The sequence below is a fragment of the Bombina bombina genome, chromosome 6, assembly GCF_027579735.1.
Source record: "Bombina bombina isolate aBomBom1 chromosome 6, aBomBom1.pri, whole genome shotgun sequence".
In the NCBI taxonomy this organism is placed as follows: domain Eukaryota; kingdom Metazoa; phylum Chordata; class Amphibia; order Anura; family Bombinatoridae; genus Bombina; species Bombina bombina.
Window position 1 is genome coordinate 304,031,433 of NC_069504.1, and position 20,443 is coordinate 304,051,875.

Consider the following 20,443-nt stretch of genomic DNA (forward strand, 5'->3'; position numbering starts at 1 on the left):
ATTTATTTTTAGCAATTAACAAAATGCAAAGTGAGTGAACAGAAGAAAAATCTGTATCAAATTAATATTTGGTATAACCAGCTTTTGCCTTCAAAACAGCATCATTAATTCTTCTAGGCACACTTGTGCAAAGTCAGGGCATTTGTAGGCATATTATCAGGTGCATGATTAAACAATTATATCAAAACTGTGCTGAAGATAATCAATTTAATATGTAGGTGGAAACACAATCATTAACTGAAACAGAAACAGCTGTGTAAGAACAATAAAAATAGGAGAGGAACAGCCAAACTCTGCTAAGGGGCTATATTATAAGTGGAGCGGTAGTTTGCACTTCTGCTGGCGCGTTAACTCCGCTAGAAGTAAGCTTTTTGCACACGTTGGATAGCACATATAACAAGTAAAATATTTTTGCACCCAAGTCACAAAAACCTGATCGCGTTTTTTCAAGTGTGCTAAGCGAACATGAAATATTAATATTTCACATTCCAACGCTCTTCACATAGCAGAACATGTTCTATTCATAAATACATAGTTCTACATATATTTGATTTTTTTTTGGTGCAATATATATCTATACCTATATATACATATGATTTTATATAGGTATAGATATATACAGATAAATATAGGAATATCTATTTAAAAAATACTTAGAACATATTCCCCTATGTGAAGAACATTGGAATGTGAAGTATTTACAGTACATGCACAGTTAAAGACTCTATTAAAGGGACATAATACTCATATGCTAAATCACTTGAAAGTGATGCAGCATTACTGTAAAAAGCTGACAGTAAAATATCACCTGAACATCTCAATGTAAAAAAGCAAGATATTTTACCTCACAATTTCCTCAGCTCACCAGAGTAAGTCCTGTATAAAAAGCTGCTGTCCAGCTGCAGGTAAAAAAAAAAAAAGGAAGAAATTAATAGCAGCCAATCAGCATCAACAGTGCTGAGGTCATGAACTATTTTACTGTGATCTCATAAGATTTCACTTAACTCTCATGAGATTTAATAAATTATTTATTTATGTAAACATATGTATTTATGTGTGTATATATATATATATATATATATATATATATATATATATCTGTAAATACATAAATACACATGGTCACACATATATACATAAAAACAAACAAAAAACACAGTGCTGAAAAGGCAACCAGGAATCAAACAGTATAGGATAAATATAATGCTTGATATATAAGAAAAAGCACAGATGGATATTAGTAGATACCACTATTAGCCTTTAAAAATGTGTGTATAAAAAATATATATGTATTAAAAAATGTCCATGAATTAGAATAGGACAAACAGAGTCATAGTCACCCAGAGTTTGTTACATATATAAATATACATATGGGTCAGATTACGAGTGGAGAGCAGTGGTTTGCGCAAGAGCAATAAGAGGTTTATTACTGGTTTGCACTCGTCAGACTTACTGCTGGTATTAAAAGTAAATTAGATTGCGCTTAATTTGTTAATTGATAAAAATAAATTATTAACATTTCTGTTTTTGAAAGCATCCTTATTTTACAGCATGTTTTTGCAGCTGTCTAAAACTTCTGCACAGTAAATATACATATATCAAGACATTTTGGAGTGAATTGTACTGCCCAGTGTTAAAAAGCTGTGTCTCAGTCACATCAAACATGTGGAAAGAGCTAAAACTCGCAGTTGCGAAAATTCATACATCAAACCTGAGAAAACTGGAGCAGTTTGCTCAAGAAGAGTGGGCCAAAATCAGATTTCATTCTGATAGTTCATGGGGCGGTTGTGCTCAGTAATAGTGGAGGTTTGCATTAGTGAGGTGTTCTGGTTTGTTTAAAGAAGGGACACAGTGCTGTCCAGAAATGTAACACATATTAAATAATCTTTGATGCTGTCTAATGTCCAGTGAGTGCTTGTCTCTTTGGATTGTATAGATTTGAAGACTGATGTGAGAGTGCCCTCACATTTTTGTAGATATTTTATTATATCTTTTCATGTGGCAACACTGAGGAAATTACACTTTGCTACAATGTAAAGAAGTGAGTGTACAGCCTGTATAACAGTGTAAATTTGCTGTCCCCTCAAAATAATTTAACACACAGCCATTAATGTCTAAACCGTTGGCAACAAAAGTGAGTACACCCCTAAGTGGAAATGTCAAAATTGGGCCCAAAGTGTCAATATTTTGTGTGGCCACCATTATTTTCCAGCACTGCCTTAACCCTCTTGGGCATGGAGTTCACCAAAACTTCACAGGTTGCCACTGGAGTCCTCTTCCACTCCACCATGATGACATCACAGAGCTGGTGGATGTTAGAGACCTTGCTCTCCCCCACCTTCCATTTGAGGAATACCCACAGATGCTCAATAGGGTTTAGGTCTGGAGACATGCTTGGCCAGTCCATCACCTTTACCCTCAGCTTCTTTAGCAAGGCAGTGGTCGTCTTGGAGGTGTGTTTGGTGTCATTATCATGTTGGAATACTGCCCTGCGGCCCAGTCTCCGAAGGGAGGGGATCATGCTCTGCTTCAGTATGTCACAGTACATGTTGGCATTCATGGTTCCCTCAATGAACTGTAGCTCCCCAGTGCCGGCAGCACTCATGCATGCCCAGACCATGACACTTCCACCATGCTTGACTGTAGGCAAGACACACTTGTCTTTGTACTCCTCAGCTGGTTGCTGCCACACACGCTTGACACCATCTGAACCAAATAAGTTTATTTTGGTCTCATTGGACCACAAGACATGGTTCCAGTAATTGCATGCTTGTCTTCAGCAAACTGTTTGCGAGCTTTCTTGTGCATCATCTTTAGAAGAGGCTTCCTTCTGGGACGACAGCCATGCAGACCAATTTGATGCAGTGTGCGGCATATGGTCTGAGCACTGACAGGCTGACCCCCCACCCCTTCAACCTCTGCAGTAATGCTGGCAGCACTCTTATATCTATTTCCCAAAGACAACCTCTGGATATGACGCTGAGCGCGTGCACTCAACTTCTTTGGTCGACCATGGCGAGGCCTGTTCTGAGTGGAACCTGTCCTGTGAAACCGCTGTATGGTCTTGCCCACAGTGCTGCAGCTCAGTTTCAGTATCTTGGCAATCTTCTTATAGCCTAGGCTATCTTTATGTAGAGCAATAATTCTTTTTTTCAGATCCTCAGAGAGTTTTTTGCAATGAGGTGCCATGTTGAACTTCCAGTGACCAGTATGAGAGTGTGAGAACGATAACACCAAATTTAACATACCTGCTCCCCATTAACACCTAAGACCTTGTAACATTAACAAGTCACATAACATCGGGGAGGGAAAATGGCTAATTGGGCCCAATATGGACATTTCCACTTAGGGATGTACTCACTTTTGTTGCCAACGGTTTAGACATTAATGGCTGTATGTTGAGTTAGTTTGAGGGGACAGCAAATTTACACTGTTATACAGGCTGTACACTCACTACTTTACATTGTAGCAAAGTGTAATTTATTCAGTGTTGTCACATAAAAAGATATAATAAAATATTTACAAAAATGTGAGATACTGTAGATATAGGTATCATTACTCTCACTTCTACATACAGCAGGCCTAAGGCTCATTTGAGCCGTGGCTCTCTGATTCTAAATGGCTCTGTTAGAAGTGGCAGAGTTACTCACTGGGTCTGCATCCACACTGCTTCTAATCCTACTTCATCTCATCTCTCTACAGGTATATCTCTCTGCTTGTGTCTCCTGGCTGCTTTTAAAATGTCCCTTTCATTCCTGCTAGAAATCTCTGGTATGTCTCCCTGCTTGTGTCTCCTGGCTGCTTTTAAAACGTCCCTTTAATTCCTCCTAGAAATCTCTGAAATCTCTGGTATGTCTCTCTGCTTGTGTCTCCTGGCTGCTTTTAAAACGTCCCTTTAATTTCTGCTAGACATCTCTGGTATGTCTACCTGCTTGTGTCTCCTGGCTGCTTTTAAAACGTCCCTTTAATTCCTGCTAGAAATCTCTGAAATATTTGGTATGTCTCCCTGTTTGTGTCTCCTGGCTGCTTTTAAAACGTCCCTTTAATTCCTGCTAGAAATCTCTGAAATATTTGGTATGTCTCCTTGCTTGTGTCTCCTGGCTGATTTTAAAACATTCCTTTAATTCTACAAAAAAGAGCAACAAAAGTCTGAAAGTACAAAATGTTATAGTCGTTGGGAAGCTGTTACATGTAGCAATGTGCAGAGTGTTATATGTTGATATGCTGGGGAGCCTTATGAAGCATACTTGTTTAAGATGTAATAGGAACCGTAAGCCACACAACCAGTAATACCGGATACAATTTCTATAGCCTCTATAGAACACAAGTCATAATACGGTAAGCTCAAGACAATTCAATAAGCAAATTTAGATCTGGCTCAGCATAAGAGGAAAGGAGACCGTGCAGTACTGAGAGCTGTTAATGTAAAGCTCTCTCGAGCTAACAGCCGGTGTGACACCTCCCAATCAAGTTACGCCTCTCTGAGCACAAAGTTACATAGATGTTCCAGTTATAGAATAACGAGCAAAATTACCGTATTTTCTACAGTGCTAATCTTGGAGGTGACTCTGAATGAGCTGTCTGGCGTCCTATATAGTTGATTGTAGTGTCCTCTTCTTAGTTCACTCCCGCATATACTCTGCTTTAATTCCTGCTAGAAATCTCTAAAATCTCTGGTATGTCTCCCTGCTTGTGTCTCCCTGCTTGTGTCTCCTTGCTGCTTTAAAAACGTCCCTTTAATTTCTGCTAGAAATCTCTGGTAACCATTTCCTCTGTCTCCATTTTATCTGCCTGTAATCTTTTTTATAAGACACTCTGTATAACTTTAATGCATCCTGCCTTCCCCACCCCCCTCTAATTTGCAAGTGTGTAACTTCTGGCTAGCTAGACTGCTTGTAGCCAGCTGCATAGAATCAGTTCATTACTCTCACTGCTACATACAGCAGGCCTAAGGCTCATTTGAGCTGTGGCTCTCTGATTCTAAGTGGCTTTGTTAGAAGTGGCAGAGTTACTCACTGGAGTTAGAAACTGCAGTCCCACTAACAGGTAAACTTAGTAACTATACACCTACACAATGCTCTCTATGTCTTTTCTGTTCTCTCTATCTGCCCTTCTCCTAAAACTCATTGCATGTCCCTATAACAACAATCCCTTCCCTCCCTTCCCTCATCCCCTATGCTGTCCTCTCATGAACTACTGTCTCCTTAGAAACACTTCCCCCTCTAAATCGCCTGTGTCTAGTCATACGTGGTCCTACAAATCTCACTCTCACCTTCTGTCACTCTCACTGCTACTACTGCATGCTGCTGGTGATGTCTCTCCTAACCCTGGCCCTGCAGCAAACACCACACTTTTACACTCTTGCTCCCACTGCAAAAACTCTAGGTCACACAATACCAACAATCTCATATCCATTATCCCACAGAGCTTATTCGCTCCTTTTTCTTGTACCCTCTGGAATGCTGGCTCTGTCTGTAACAAACTTATAACTGTTCACGACCTGTTTGTTTCCAACGCTTTCAACCTTTTACCTGGCTAACTACCTCTGACACTGGTTCCATTGCTACTCTCACACATGGTGGTCTTCACTTTAGTCACACACCTAGGCCAGGTGAGAGACATGGTGGCAGTGTTGGCATCTTACTTTCCCCCTCCTGCCCCTATCAGTACCTATCTCCATTTCCATCTCTCTCCTTTTCTTCCTACCACTTTTCTCTCCTTTTCTTCCTTTGAAGTCCACTGCATTCGCCTGTTCTCCCCCCTCTGGTGGTAGTTATCTATCACCCCCCTGGACCAACCTCCTAATTCCTTGACAACTTTGATGCCTGGCTTCCTTACTTTCTCTCTAAAAATACACCTACTCTAATTCTGGGGGACTTCAACATTCCCATTGAAAACCCATCTGCCCATGCTGCCTCTAAACATCTCTCGCTCACTCACTCCTTCGGCCTCTCACAATCCACCCGATTCTCCTATCTCTGCTCTCTCCCTGATGTGGCCTGTCACCCATTTCCCATCTCAGACCACCATCTGCTCACCTTAAATCTTAATATACAAGCTAAACCTACTTCCCCCCTCACCCCCGCACCTGTAGAAATCTGCACACTGTAGACTCTCTCCAACTCTCCAATCTTATTCAAATACTCCTCCCCCACACTTCCACAATATCCTGCAGTGACCTTGCTATAACCAACTATAACAATACTCTCTCCTCTGCATTTGACACTCTCGCTCCAACTTTGCAAAGCCCCATGTCGTCAGCTCCAGCACTGGCACTCCCAGCAAACATGCCACCTACAAAAATGCTCCCACACTGCTGAACGTGCCTGGAGGAAATCCCGCTCTGAACCTGATTTCATGCACTATAAGTTTATCCTTTACTCTTACACCTCTGCCCTTCACTTAGCTAAGCAAACCTACTTATATCCACTCACTCCTCAAACCCTAAAATACTTTTCTCCATATTTAACTCTCTCTTCTACCCAACTGCAGCACCCGCCTCATCTGCGTTCAGTTCTCAAGACCTGGCTGACTACTTTTTCAATAAAACGCTTACCATCCGAAGAAACATCCCAACACAAGCCTGCAATCTCCCAACTTCGCTCCCAGTCACCCCCTCTGCCTCTCTCTGCACCCTCCTCCCAACCACTGAGACAGATGGACAACAGACTGACGTCTGCCGTGTGTCACGCCCCTGCAGGCGCTTACTCATAGACAAGTCTATAAGGTAGGACCTTCTATGCCGGCGTTTCATGGAACGTCCTAACTGCATGAAGCTTTTAGAATGTCATTAAGGTTCAGTTTTGAATTGCATATTCCTTTAAAGTCAATGAAAAGAGACAAAAGAGCATGCCCATCAATCAAGAGCTAGCTCCTCTTACTGAATAGCTCTTATGCTTTCCAATAAAGGATGCCAAGAGAATAAGGTAAATGTAATAACTTATGTAAGTTGAAACTTGCATCGCTCTTTCTGAATCAGGCTGTCTCCCACCCTCACTCCAGCTCTTACCCACATATTTAACCTATCCCTTTCTACCAGCTCATGCCCTGCTTCCTTCAAACATGCAAACTCTCCTGCAAACTACAGCCCCATATCACTGCTCCCGCTAGCTTCAAAAATCCTTGAAAAACTAGTTTTCGATCGCCTAACCCACTTCCTGTCCTCCAACTCACTGCTCGACCCACTGCAATCTGGCTTCCATCCCCAACACTCAACTGAGACTGCCCTCACCAAGGTTACTAATGATCTCCTTTCTGCTAAAAACAAAGGCTACTACTCTATACTCATCTTACTTGACCTCTCTGCTGCCTTTCACACTGTTGACCATCCCCTTCTCCTATGGACTCAGCTCTCTTGGGCTCTGTGACACTGCCCTCTCCTGGATTCACTCTTATCTCTCTAACAGATCCTTCTCCATCTCTTTTGCTGGTGACTCCTCCTCTCCATTGCCTCTGCCTGTTGGAGTACCTCAAGGCTCTGTCCTCTACTCTTCTCTATTTACACTTCTTCACTGGGTAAACTTATCAACAGCTATGGCTTTAACTACCACCTCTATGCTGATGTCAGGGTGTTGTGAGGAACGATATCTGTAAACTGTGAATCTCAACTGCAGACCAAGAATAAGTACACCAGATAAGGTTTTTTGTAGGGAGACTCCTGTTATCTTGTTACAGGAGAAAGTCAGGCTTCAGGTTAGCAAGAGAGCAGCAGATAAGAGGTTAACTGCAACGTGAGGGTAAGAATGCTTATTCCAGAGTAGTTGGCTGACACAGGATTAAGTATAGTTCATAGGTTAGCCGCCTTATACAACAGTTAAGAGGAGACTGCAGACTTACTGAGGAAGCTGGTATTAACAACAGTGATTTCACAAGAGAATCCGTTGGCTCTTAGAGGACAGGTGCTGGAACTGCAACAGCAGCGTGTGTGGAGAGAGGAGAGGTGCTTGATGCTGCAGCGGCAGTGTCAGTGGAGGGTGTGAGCGGATAGTCCAATCAGATTGCTGGAACAGCTGACAGGCAGTGTGCACGCTTAGCGCACTGAGAGCGGACGGCTGGTAGCCGTGAGAGGCAGGAAGGCTGGAAGCAAAGTAGCCGGTAACAAGTTCTGGTTCGTAGGAATCCCTGCTACGAAGTCAGCGGATATAGCGGTTGTTAAGGTAAGCTGTTGGTAGGTGAAACAACAGTGGTGTCCTGATCTGGTTAAATTAGGTGACAATACCCAGGTAGAATTCAGTCCGTTTTGCTAACTACTTTCAGTTAGACGGTGCAAATGGACGATGAAGCACTTAGCAAGTGAAGGTATAATCAACTTGTAACTTTGTAAAGTTTATCTTTGCAGAGTTATGGCGGAGCCTGCAACAAGGTAGCTTGTTCAGTAACACAACCAAATTAATTGGCAGGTGGAAGGGGGAGGAGTAGCCTTATGAAGGCTTTGTTTAAAGGTACATACACTCTGACAGGTACCTGACAGATCCCCCCATCAAAGGTGCTGCACTGCAGTACCAGCTGCTGGTTTTTTCCGGATGATCCCTGTGGAACCGGGCAATGAGACGAGTGGCGTTAACATTAGCGGCAGGCTCCCAGGAATCCTCATCGGCTGTGTAACCCTTCCATCGGATTAAATACTGCAACTGACCATGGTGTATCCGTGAGTTGAGTATAGCTGAGATTTCATATACACTGTCATCGACGACCACCGGGGGGGTTGGCTGGTCGGATGTCTGCTGTCTGGTGGTGAGATAGGGTTTCAAAAGAGAAACATGGAATGTGGGATGCACAGGGATCTCAGGAGGAAGAGCCAACGTGACGGCATTTTCATTTATTAGTTTAGTAATCTCGTAGGGTCCTATGTATAGTTGGGAGAATTTCTTTGATGGAGTCTTCAGTTTTAAGTATTTTGTTGAGAGCCATACCTTATCTCCTATAAGATAAGAAGGGGGCTTACGTCTCTTGGAGTCGTAATACCTTTTATGGGTTTGCTGAGCCAGCTTAATATTATCCTTGAGGAATACGACGATGTCCGATAAGGTTCTGGAAGTATCGTCCACATGTGGAGATGTAGTATTGAGGTGTGGGTAGAGATGGAAGGTCGGATGATATCCGTAGTTTGCATAAAATGGTGAGCATTTTATGGAAGAGTTTAAGGTGTTATTGTACGCGAACTCTGCCATAGGTATGTTACTCTCCCACTCATCTTGTTGGTGGGAGCAGTAACAACGTACATACTGCTCTATCCATTGATTGACTCTCTCCGTTTGTCCGTTAGTTTGCGGATGGAAAGCCGTACTATATCGGTGATCTATTTTTAATACGGAGCATAAGTGTCTCCAACATCTGGAAGTGAATTGTGAGCCCCTGTCAGACACTATGATGGAAGGCAAACCATGGAGACGTACGACATGTTTTAGGAAGAGGGCTGCGGTTTCCGAAGCTGTGGGTAATTTGTGGTGAGGAATAAAGTGGGCCATCTTAGTGAGGAAGTCCACCACTACCATGATGGTGTTGGAATGGTTAGACTCTGGTAGCTCCACAATGAAATCCAAACCCACTGTGTGCCAAGGCCTTTCGGGTATAGGAAGTGGTTGGAGTTCGCCAAACAGTTTGGATCTGTCAGACTTGGATACTGCACAAACCTGGCAAGATTTGATGTATGAATCCACTGTTTGCTGGAGGTTCGGCCACCAGAAGTTTCTTGCAATGAGGTCGCTGGTTTTGCGAATACCTGAGTGGCCAGCGAGCGGTGAGTCATGGTGAAACTGTGCTTGAGAGAACAGAAGGCCTTCTCAGCATTCGAATCCCAGAGGAACTGATTATGGGAGCCAGTAAGAGTACTGAGGGGTTTTGCAATCTTGGAGAAACTTTTAATAAACTTCCGATAAAAGTTAGCGAAACCCAGGAACCTTTGAACATTCTTTTTACAGCGAGGTGTAGGCCAGTTGAGTATAGCTTCAATCTTATCATTTTCCATGCTAACACCTGATGAAGAAATGTTGTAACCTAGGAAGGTTATTTCATTGGAATGAAATGAACATTTCTCCAACTTAGCATATAAGTGGTGAGTCCTAAGTCTGCCCAAAACCCAACGGACGTGCTTTTTATGTTCTTCTATGGAGTTAGAGTAAATAAGGATGTCGTCCAAATAAATGACTACACATACGTCCAATAAATCCCTAAAGACATCGTTGATAAAGTATTGGAACGTAGCAGGGGCATTGCACAGCCCGAATGGCATCACCAAGTACTCATAAAGTCCATATCTTGTGCGGAAAGCGGTGAGCCACTCATCCCCTTCCTTGATCCTAATCAGGTTGTACGCCCCTCTAAGATCTAGCTTGGTGTAAACAGTTGCCTTACTGAGGCGTTCCACCAGTTCGGAGATCAAGGGAAGGGGGGGTACCTGTTCTTTTTGGTTCTTCTGTTCAATTCACGGTAGTCGATTATAGGGCGTAAAGAGTCGTCTTTGTTTTTCACAAAAAACATCCCGGCTCCTGCCGGGGAAGTAGAGGGACGGATGAAACCCTTCTTCAAATTTTCCTCCAGGTAACCCTTTAAATGATCCAATTCGGGTTGTGAGAGCGGATATATGTGTCCGTATGGGATGTTCGATCCAGGTAGCAGTTCAATAGGACAGTCATATATCCGGTGAGGGGGCAGAGATTCTGCCTGTTTCTTGTCAAAGACATCCTGGAAATCCTGATATTCAATGGGGATTGCTGGGTTTGATACATGTAGTATATTCTGTTGGGGATAACAGGTATCAGTGCAGTAAGTAGAATTCAAGTCAACTTGTAAGGTTTGCCAGCAGATTGAGGGCTGATGTTGTTGCAACCATGACAAACCCAACACTATAGGAAATAAAGGGGAAGGAATTACATCGAAGCATAACAATTCAGTGTGCCCCTTACCTATAGTGACCCTAAGTGGAACGGTGTGATGTGTGATGGGACCAGAGCTCACCAAGGTACCATCAATAACACGTAGAGACACGGGTACTGCTTTCACACACAATGGAATTTTATTTTTATTTACAAGAGATAAGTCGATGAAGTTTGCATAGGCTCCAGAATCAATGATTGCTTCCGCCTGGAGGGCCTGGAGGTCCCACTGCAAGGATAAGGGGAGAGTACAGTAAGCAGCATCGAACACCTTGTTAGTTAAACAATTCTTAGTGACTTTCAACTTACTTCTTTTCTGACGTTGGAGCAGTGGGCAGTTCTTAACTGTATGAGTAGGAGATGCGCAATACATACAGAGGTCCTTCTGCTGTCTGCGGTGTCTTTCTTCGAGTGTGAGTGGGCCTTTTGTGAAGCCAATCTCCATGGGAACAGTGGATTCTTTTGTACCGTGGGAAGTTGAAGTCATTCTTAGTGGGGCTTCTGCCTGTTGTCTTTCTGAACGTCTCTCTCTGACTCTGCGATCTATCTGTATAGAGAGGGTCATAATGCCCTCTAAGGTATTGGGCAATTCAGTACGAGCTAGCTCATCCTTCAGGATATCGGATAATCCCAAACGATACTGATTCCGTAGCGCAACCTCACTCCATTCAGAGTCTTTGATGTATAGTTTGAATTCTGAGAGGTATTCCTCCACTGGACGTCTGCCCTGTCTGAGGGAACGCATCTTGGCTTCCGCCGTGAGCTGTTTTTGAGTATCTTCGTAGAGCAAGCTCATTTGTGTAAAGAAATCAGACAGGGAAGTGAGGGTCGGATCATTGTTTTCGAATAAATTGTCAGCCCAAATCCTGGCTTCACCAGACAGAAAGGATATCACTGTCATAACCTTTAGTCTCTCTGTTTGATATGTCCTTGGGCGCATCTGAAACAGAAGATAACAGGCATTCCTGAATTACCTGAAATTCTTCCTGTCACCTGAGAATCTTTCGGGTAAGCAGACTTGAGGTTCTGGAGTATTATCCCTTAAAGATGCCCTTAGGTTGTCATTTTGTATTTGGAGTTCTCTGAAAGCCTGTGAGAGTTGATCCACACGTTGGTGTGAGGTTATACACTACATTGGGGAGATCTGCTGGATCCATTATTAAGGCCAATTAATATGTCAGGGTGTTGTGAGGAACGATATCTGTAAACTGTGAATCTCAACTGCAGACCAAGAATAAGTACACCAGATAAGGTTTTTTGTAGGGAGACTCCTGTTATCTTGTTACAGGAGAAAGTCAGGCTTCAGGTTAGCAAGAGAGCAGCAGATAAGAGGTTAACTGCAACGTGAGGGTAAGAATGCTTATTCCAGAGTAGTTGGCTGACACAGGATTAAGTATAGTTCATAGGTTAGCCGCCTTATACAACAGTTAAGAGGAGACTGCAGACTTACTGAGGAAGCTGGTATTAACAACAGTGATTTCACAAGAGAATCCGTTGGCTCTTAGAGGACAGGTGCTGGAACTGCAACAGCAGCGTGTGTGGAGAGAGGAGAGGTGCTTGATGCTGCAGCGGCAGTGTCAGTGGAGGGTGTGAGCGGATAGTCCAATCAGATTGCTGGAACAGCTGACAGGCAGTGTGCACTCTTAGCGCACTGAGAGCGGACGGCTGGTAGCCGTGAGAGGCAGGAAGGCTGGAAGCAAAGTAGCCGGTAACAAGTTCTGGTTCGTAGGAATCCCTGCTACGAAGTCAGCGGATATAGCGGTTGTTAAGGTAAGCTGTTGGTAGGTGAAACAACAGTGGTGTCCTGATCTGGTTAAATTAGGTGACAATACCCAGGTAGAATTCAGTCCGTTTTGCTAACTACTTTCAGTTAGACGGTGCAAATGGAGGATGAAGCACTTAGCAAGTGAAGGTATAATCAACTTGTAACTTGGTAAAGTTTATCTTTGCAGAGTTATGGCGGAGCCTGCAACAAGGTAGCTTGTTCAGTAACACAACCAAATTAATTGGCAGGTGGAAGGGGGAGGAGTAGCCTTATGAAGGCTTTGTTTAAAGGTACATACACTCTGACAGGTACCTGACAGCTGATGATACCCAGATCTACCTTTCCACCCCTGCACTCTCTCCTTCTGTCAATTCTCACATCAGTGGCATTTCCTTCTGGATGGCCTTTCACCACCTAAAAATAAACATGTCCAAGACCGAACTACTTCTAATCCCCGCTCTAACTCTACTACAGTTTCTAATTTTTCCATCACTGTTGGCGGCACCACTATCTCCCCATCACCCCAAGTCCGCTGCCTCTGAGTCACACTTGACTCAAATCTGTCCTTCATTCCCCACATTCAATTGCTCTCTTCATCCTGCCCTAACCACCTACGGAATATCTCCAAAATGCCTCCATTTCTGAGAGATGAAACTACTAAACTGCTAATCCACTCCCTGTAATTTCCCAACTTGACTACTGTAATAACTTACTCTCTCCCATTCAATCCATCCTAAATGCATCTGCCAGGCTAATCCACCTCTCTCGACGCTCCGTTTCTGCTGCACCTCTCTGTGAGTCCCTTCACTGGCTCCCCATTCAAAGCAGAATTAAATTTAAAATTCTTACCCTGACCTACAAAGCCCTTACCAATGCTGCCCCACACTACCTGTCCTCACTCTTCAACAAATATACTCCAGTCAGCCCTCTAAGATTCAACAATAACCTGCTCCTTGCGTCCCTCTACCATCACCTCCTCTCATGCTAGACTACAGGACTTCTCTTGTGCGGCACCAACCCTCTGGAACGCACTTCCTCGAGCTGTCAGACTCCCCTAACCTCTCCTCCTTTAAACGTTCCCTAAAGACCTTTTTGTTCAGGGAAGCTTATCACCCGACTCATTAACAAATTAACTTCACTTACCTAACAGTTGCCCTCATCTATCTCCTCACTAATATCATTCTCACCTTTGCAGTCCCCACCTCCTGTTGCTCATCCTCCTACCCATCTAGATTGTAAGTTCCCACAGGAATAGGGCCCTCAATTCCCCCTGTATTTGTCTGTAAAATTTTGTCTTTTATTGTATAGTTTCTTCGTTGTACTTTTATCCTTGTACCCATGGGCAGCGCTGCAAAATCTGTTGGCGCATTATAAATAAAGAATAATAATAATAATAATATAATATATATAGGGTAGTGCATACCCGAAAACATTTCATTAAACTTAACCTCTGTTATTCCCTAAAAAAAGTCCTGTGAGTGCATTTGTTTGAAAAGATATTTGCTGTTATTTTTGCACCCAGTCAGCTGACACTGGTGGATTGAGCTGCTGAAAGGAGTTTATATATATATATATATATATATATATTACACAGTATATATACAGTATATATATATATATATATATATATATATATATATATATATATATATGTATATATATATATATATATATATTCATTTCTATATAAATTTGTAGGATAAATTGTTATAACACTTTTTTGTAACAAATATTTTTTGCAATGTATTTTTGTGTTATTTTGTACAGCTAATACAGTTGTCTCTCCTAAGCATTTTCACTTTTTTTGCTCTGACCTCCACTCAGACAAAATAATTGCTCTGCAAAAGTAATGTGGTGTTGAGCATACAAACTAGAAAAAACTGATGGAAAAAAACGCTGTTTTCACAGACTTTTCAAGCCCCTAAGCAAACAAAATACACTCTTTCATACAATATTCTTAATCCACCATACAAAAATAAATAAATGGGTTTTTCTTAGCTCCACACATTAGGCCTAACAATTTCCAGCTTTAACTTTTTCATGATCATTATGCCTTAAAACTTTTATGTTTCTTTTTAATGCTATTTAAAGGATTTAGCCTCAGCTTTTAAAAACTAGTTGTTCTTTCATTTTTAAAAGTAAATGTTGCAGTTAGAGGCATTTCAGAAAGAAAATAGTTATTTGATCCAACAGAATGTGTTTTCAGCATGCTAAACATTAGTACTTATGCTTCAGTTCTGATTAACCCCATTAATTATTATGAAAATAGCAATTATTCTGTGCATATTTTTTATAATATTATATTCTCTCTATAAAAACCTTTCGGCTAGATTACGAGTCTTGCGTTATGAGTAAAAAAGCAGCGTTAAGCGTCATAACGCTGCTTTTTTACTACCGCTGGTATTACGAGTCTTGCAGATTTAGGGGCACCGCACACTTTGTTGGCCTTATCGCAAATCAACTTACGCAATTTGCGTATAGTCTATTTTCAATGGGACTTCCATAGCGCCGGTTTTACGAGCTTGTCCTGGGAGGCCAAAAAGTGAGCGGTACACCCTATCCCGTCAAGATTTGTACCGTCAGTAGTTATGAGTTTACACTACAAGGCTGTAGCATAAAACTCATAACTAAAGTGCTAAAAAGTACACTAACACCCATAAACTACCTATTTACCCCTAAACCGAGGCCCTCCCGCATCGCAACACTAAAATAAAATTATTAACCCCTAATCTGCCGCTCCCGACATCGCCGCCACTATAATAAACATATTAAACCCTAAACCGCCGCACTCCTGCCTCGCAAACATTAGTTACATATTATTAACCCCTAATCTGCCGTCCCTAACTTCGCCGCCACCTACCTACATTTATTAACCCCTAATCTGCTGCCCCCAATGTCGCCCGCCACTATATTAAATTTATTAACCCCTAAATCTAACTCTAACCCTAACACCCCCCTGACTTAAATATAATTAAAATAAATCTAAATAAAAACTACTATCATTAACTAAATAATTTCTATTTAAAACTAAATACTTACCTGTAAAATAAATCCTAAGCTAGCTACAATATAACTAATAGTTACATTGTAGCTAGCTAAGGTTTTATTTTTATTTTACAGGCAAGTTTGTATTTATTTTCACTAGGTAGAATAGTTACTAAATAGTTATTAACTATTTAATAGCTACCTAGCTAAAATAAATACAAATTGAACTGTAAAATAAAACCTTACCTGTCTTACACTAACACTTAACCTAACCCTACAATTAAATAAATTCCCTAAATTAAATACATTTAACTAAATTCAATAAAATTAGCTAAATCACAAACCCCCCCCACTAAATTACAGAAAATAAAAAACAAATTTCAAGATCTTTAAACTAATTACACCTAATCTAATAGCCCTATCAAAAATAAAAAAAGCCCACCCAAAATAATAAAAACATCTAGCCTAAACTAAACTACCAATAGCCCTTAAAAGAAGTCAGCTGTTTTACCTGTAAAAAATTACAAACAGCCCCCCAACAGTAAAACCCACCACCCACACAACCAACCCCGCAAATAAAACCCTAACTAAAAAAACCTACGCTCCCCATTGCCCTGAAATGGCATTTGGATGGGCATTGCCCTTAAAAAGGGCATTTAGCTCTATTGCAGCCCAAACCCCTAATATAAAAATAAAACCCACCTAATACACCCTTAAAAAATCCTAACACTAACCCCTGAAGATCCACTTACAGTTTGAAGAGCCAACATTCATCCTCAACGAAGCTGGGAGAAGTCTTCATCCAAGCAGCAAGATGTCCTCAATGAAGAAGTGGTCCTCCAGACGGGCAGAAGTCTTCACCCAGCCAATTGGCTAATTGGAACAGCCAATAGAATACAAGCTCAATCCTATTGGCTTTTTTCAACCTTAATTCCGATTGGCTGATAGAATTCTATCAGCCAATCAGAATCTAAGGGACGCCATCTTGGATGATGTCACTTAAAGGTACGTTAATTCGTCGGGTAGTCGTCGTTGGAAGAGGATGCTCCGTGCCGGGTGTCTTGAAGATGGACCCACTCCGTGCCGGATGGATGAAGATAGAAGATGCCGTCTGGATGAAGACTTCTGCCCATCTGGAGGACCACTTCTCCTAGCTTCGATGAAGACTTCTCCCAGTTTCATTGAGGACTTCTTGCCACTTCAATGAGGACTTCTCCCGGCTTTAATGAGGATAGATGTTGGATCTTCAAAACTGTAAGGGATCTTCAGGGGGTTAGTGTTAGGTTTTTTTAAGGTGTATTGGGTGGGTTTCATTTTTAAGTTAGGGCTTTGGGCAGCAATAGAGCCAAATGTTCTTTTCAGGGCAATGGGGAGCTTAGTTTTTATTAGTTAGGGTTTTATTTGGGGGGGTAACTATTAGTTATATTGTAGCTAGCTTAGGGTTTATTTTACAGGTAAGTATTTAGTTTTAAATAGGAATAATTTAGGTAAGGATAGTAGCTTTTATTTATATTTATTTTAATTATATTTAAGTTAGGGGGTGTTAGTGTTAGGGTTAGACTTAGGTTTAGGGGTTAATAAATATAATATAGTGGCGGCAACGTTGGGGGCGGCAGATTAGGGGTTAATAAATGTAGGTAGGTGGCGGTGATGTTAGGGGCAGCAGATTAGGGGTTAATAATATTTAATTAGTGTTTTTACGATGCTGGAGTACGGCGGTTTAGGGGTTAATAGGTTTATTATAGTGGCAACGACGTTGGGGGTGGCGGATTATGGGGTTCATAAGTATAATGTAGGTGGTGGTGATGTCCGGAGCGGCAGATTAGGGGTTAATAAGTATAATGTCGGTGTTGGAGATGTCGGGGCGGCAGATTAGGGGTTAATAAGTGTAAGATTAGGGGTGTTTAGACTCGGGGTTCATGTTCATAGGAATCAATGGGGCTGTGTTACTGAGCTTTTTTCAAGCCCCTAAGCAAACAAAATACACTCACAAAGACCGCTGCTCCATAACCCTGTCCGCCTGCTCTGAGCAGGCGGACAGAATCGCAACCATTCAACCCTATCGAGTACGATTGGGTTGATTGACAGCTCCCTTCTGGTGGCCCATTGGCCGCGAGTCTGCAGGGGGCGGCGTTGCACCAGCAGGCTCTTGTGAGCTGCTGGTGCAATGTTAAATGCGGGAGAGCGTATTGCTCTCTGCATTCAGCGATGTCTTGCGGACCTGATCCGCACTGCCGGATCAGGTCCGCAAGACATTTCTTAAATATGCCTCATTGTGTAAACATAGCCAATTTATGTTTGTTTGAACAAGAGAATTGTTCTATGATAATTAAAAGTATTCTCTAGAGAACCAGTACTATATCTCCCAAATGGTTGAGAAACCTAACACTATTCCCATTAGGATTTATACTTTTAGTTCAGTTGCATTATGTTAAAAATATGATTAAAAATTGCCACATTACACTATTGCTAAAATAGTTTGAGTGAATATAGGAATATGATGGAAATGTACCTATATTAAAAAAGGAATATGTTAAATAAATATACCTTAAAATTCCTAGAGCAATGTCTATAGAACAAGGTAATACTAATATGCAATTACATTTTAATTGTACTTCACTTACATTCAAAAGAAAACATTTTAAATTTAGAGTGTGATCTACCATCACACCACTTTGCTACTAAAGCTGTACTGTTATAATGTTAGCTTCTCTACTCTCCAGGGCCTTGCCGAGAAGTGGCTCGCTCGGCTCCGACCGTCATAGAGCTGGTCAGAGAAGCGTCCGCCTGGGCCCCAGCCAGGCTCTGAAGTAGACGCGTGTGATGTAGGAGGTGAGAGGGGCGGTCCTTCCTGAGACTGTGAGTCAGAGGGAGAAAGTGATCAGAGCAGTGAAGTATAAGGCCGTGCCGATCACTGTAGGAAGGACGCCACTGCCACCAATGTAGGATCTGGGATCGCTAGGAGGGAGGAGGGCCTATGAACAGCCAGATTGCAGAAGCGATTATGAACGCAAGTCGAAACCTCCTCCCAACGATTCCAGAGAGATGGTAAGAATCCTGACCGGTCTGCAACTAGCGAACGGGCGACGATCCGGCAGGAGAACCATGAGGCAGCGGGGAGTTTATAGAACTCTGCTGCAAAAACTATATCACCAATGATAAAAGGCATAAGAATTTAAAATAGAGACAAAATAAACTCAAATAGCTATAAAACTATACCCGGAATCATGTTTGCCAATTCACAGAATTAATAAATGCATTAAAATCTATAGAAGGTCTGAAGCCTGCATGTGCCAGAAGCCTAACAACGGGCTGAATGCCTGTTATATAAAATTATTACACAATTTATTAAATAAAATATCTAAAATAAATAACTAAATAACTAAAGCTGGATAATACTGAAGACAAAAGCCCTATAAATTAGTAAGGCTAAAGAAGATAACTAAACAAAATCTAGAATAATATCATTAGAAAATATGGAGAGTGAATTAATACATGACCTGCTGTCTGGAAGCAGCAAATAAAAGAGAGTCAGTGCTGGACTTGTTCATTACAGTTTATTAGACTGCTGTGTGCTGATTGGTGCAGCCTTGTTACTATGTTATTTTTTTTTCTGTATGTTTTCTTTGCTGCTGTTTGGATTCAGTAAAGATTTGATGGAAAATATGAAGCCTCTCTGTCGTGCCATAAAATTTACAATAACAGTAACATCCAATAATGGTCTGCATTCCAATTATTTCTTTTGTTTTGATCTGATAGCTTTTATAGCCCTATCTAAACATATCAGTAAGCCATTCACAATAGACATATATGTGCAGCCACCAATCATCAGCTATCTCTGAGCTTCTGAGCCTACCTAGGTATTCTATCCGGCAAAGGATACCAAGAAACCTAAGCAAATTAGATAATAGAAGTAAATTGGAAAGTTGTTTAAAATGGTATGCTTTATCTGAATCATGAAAGAATAATTTGGATTTCATGTCCCTTTAAGTATCAGAATTAAAATTAAATCATGAGTCACTGAACACAAAACTGTATCCTACTACAATTATAACAAGCCATTTTTATCTATGTACAGATACAAGATTAGACTACGGGGATACACTAACATTCTCAGATACCCTGGGTTGCTTGAGCAAAGTGAACAGAGTTTAAAAATACAAATTTCCAAGTCTTCAAAATTCCAATTTGAGCTTCCACATTTAAAAGTAGCTCACAAAAGTTTATCCATAGTATTTGTTACAGGTCTTGGAGTTAGTTACAACAGGGGGTTAGCTAGTAGGAGCGTTAAATGATTATACCCAGTTTACATACTACATCAAAAGTCCCTATTTAGGGCTAGATTTATCAATGCGGAGTACAGGGCACGTATACGCACCTCCCTGTATGCCTCAGCTCGCATGTGGTGGGGCGAAATTACCGCAGGTAATCACCATTGCACACGAGTGCAATTTTGCACTCGCAAGCAATCCCGCCCCCTGCCCACGCACAGCCAATCACGCGCTGGCAGGAGCTGTCAATCTCCTTGGTCAGACTCGACTGTGGAGATTGAATTTCGCCACCTTAGACAGTTGGAACCATTGGACGCTTGAAGTGCTTTTTTATCTCTTATAATCGTGTGAGTTTTAATACTTTTTATACTATGTGCACTGTTTGTTCTTAATAAAATCTGCACTTAGATTGTGGATGTGCTGTTTTGTACTTTATTTTTGCATAAGGGAACACTTGTGGTAATACCCGCCCCCTTCCCTCACACAAACAATTGCCTGAGAGTAGGGCTTGTCAATCACCCTAGTTGAATGAATTTGGGGGGATTTTC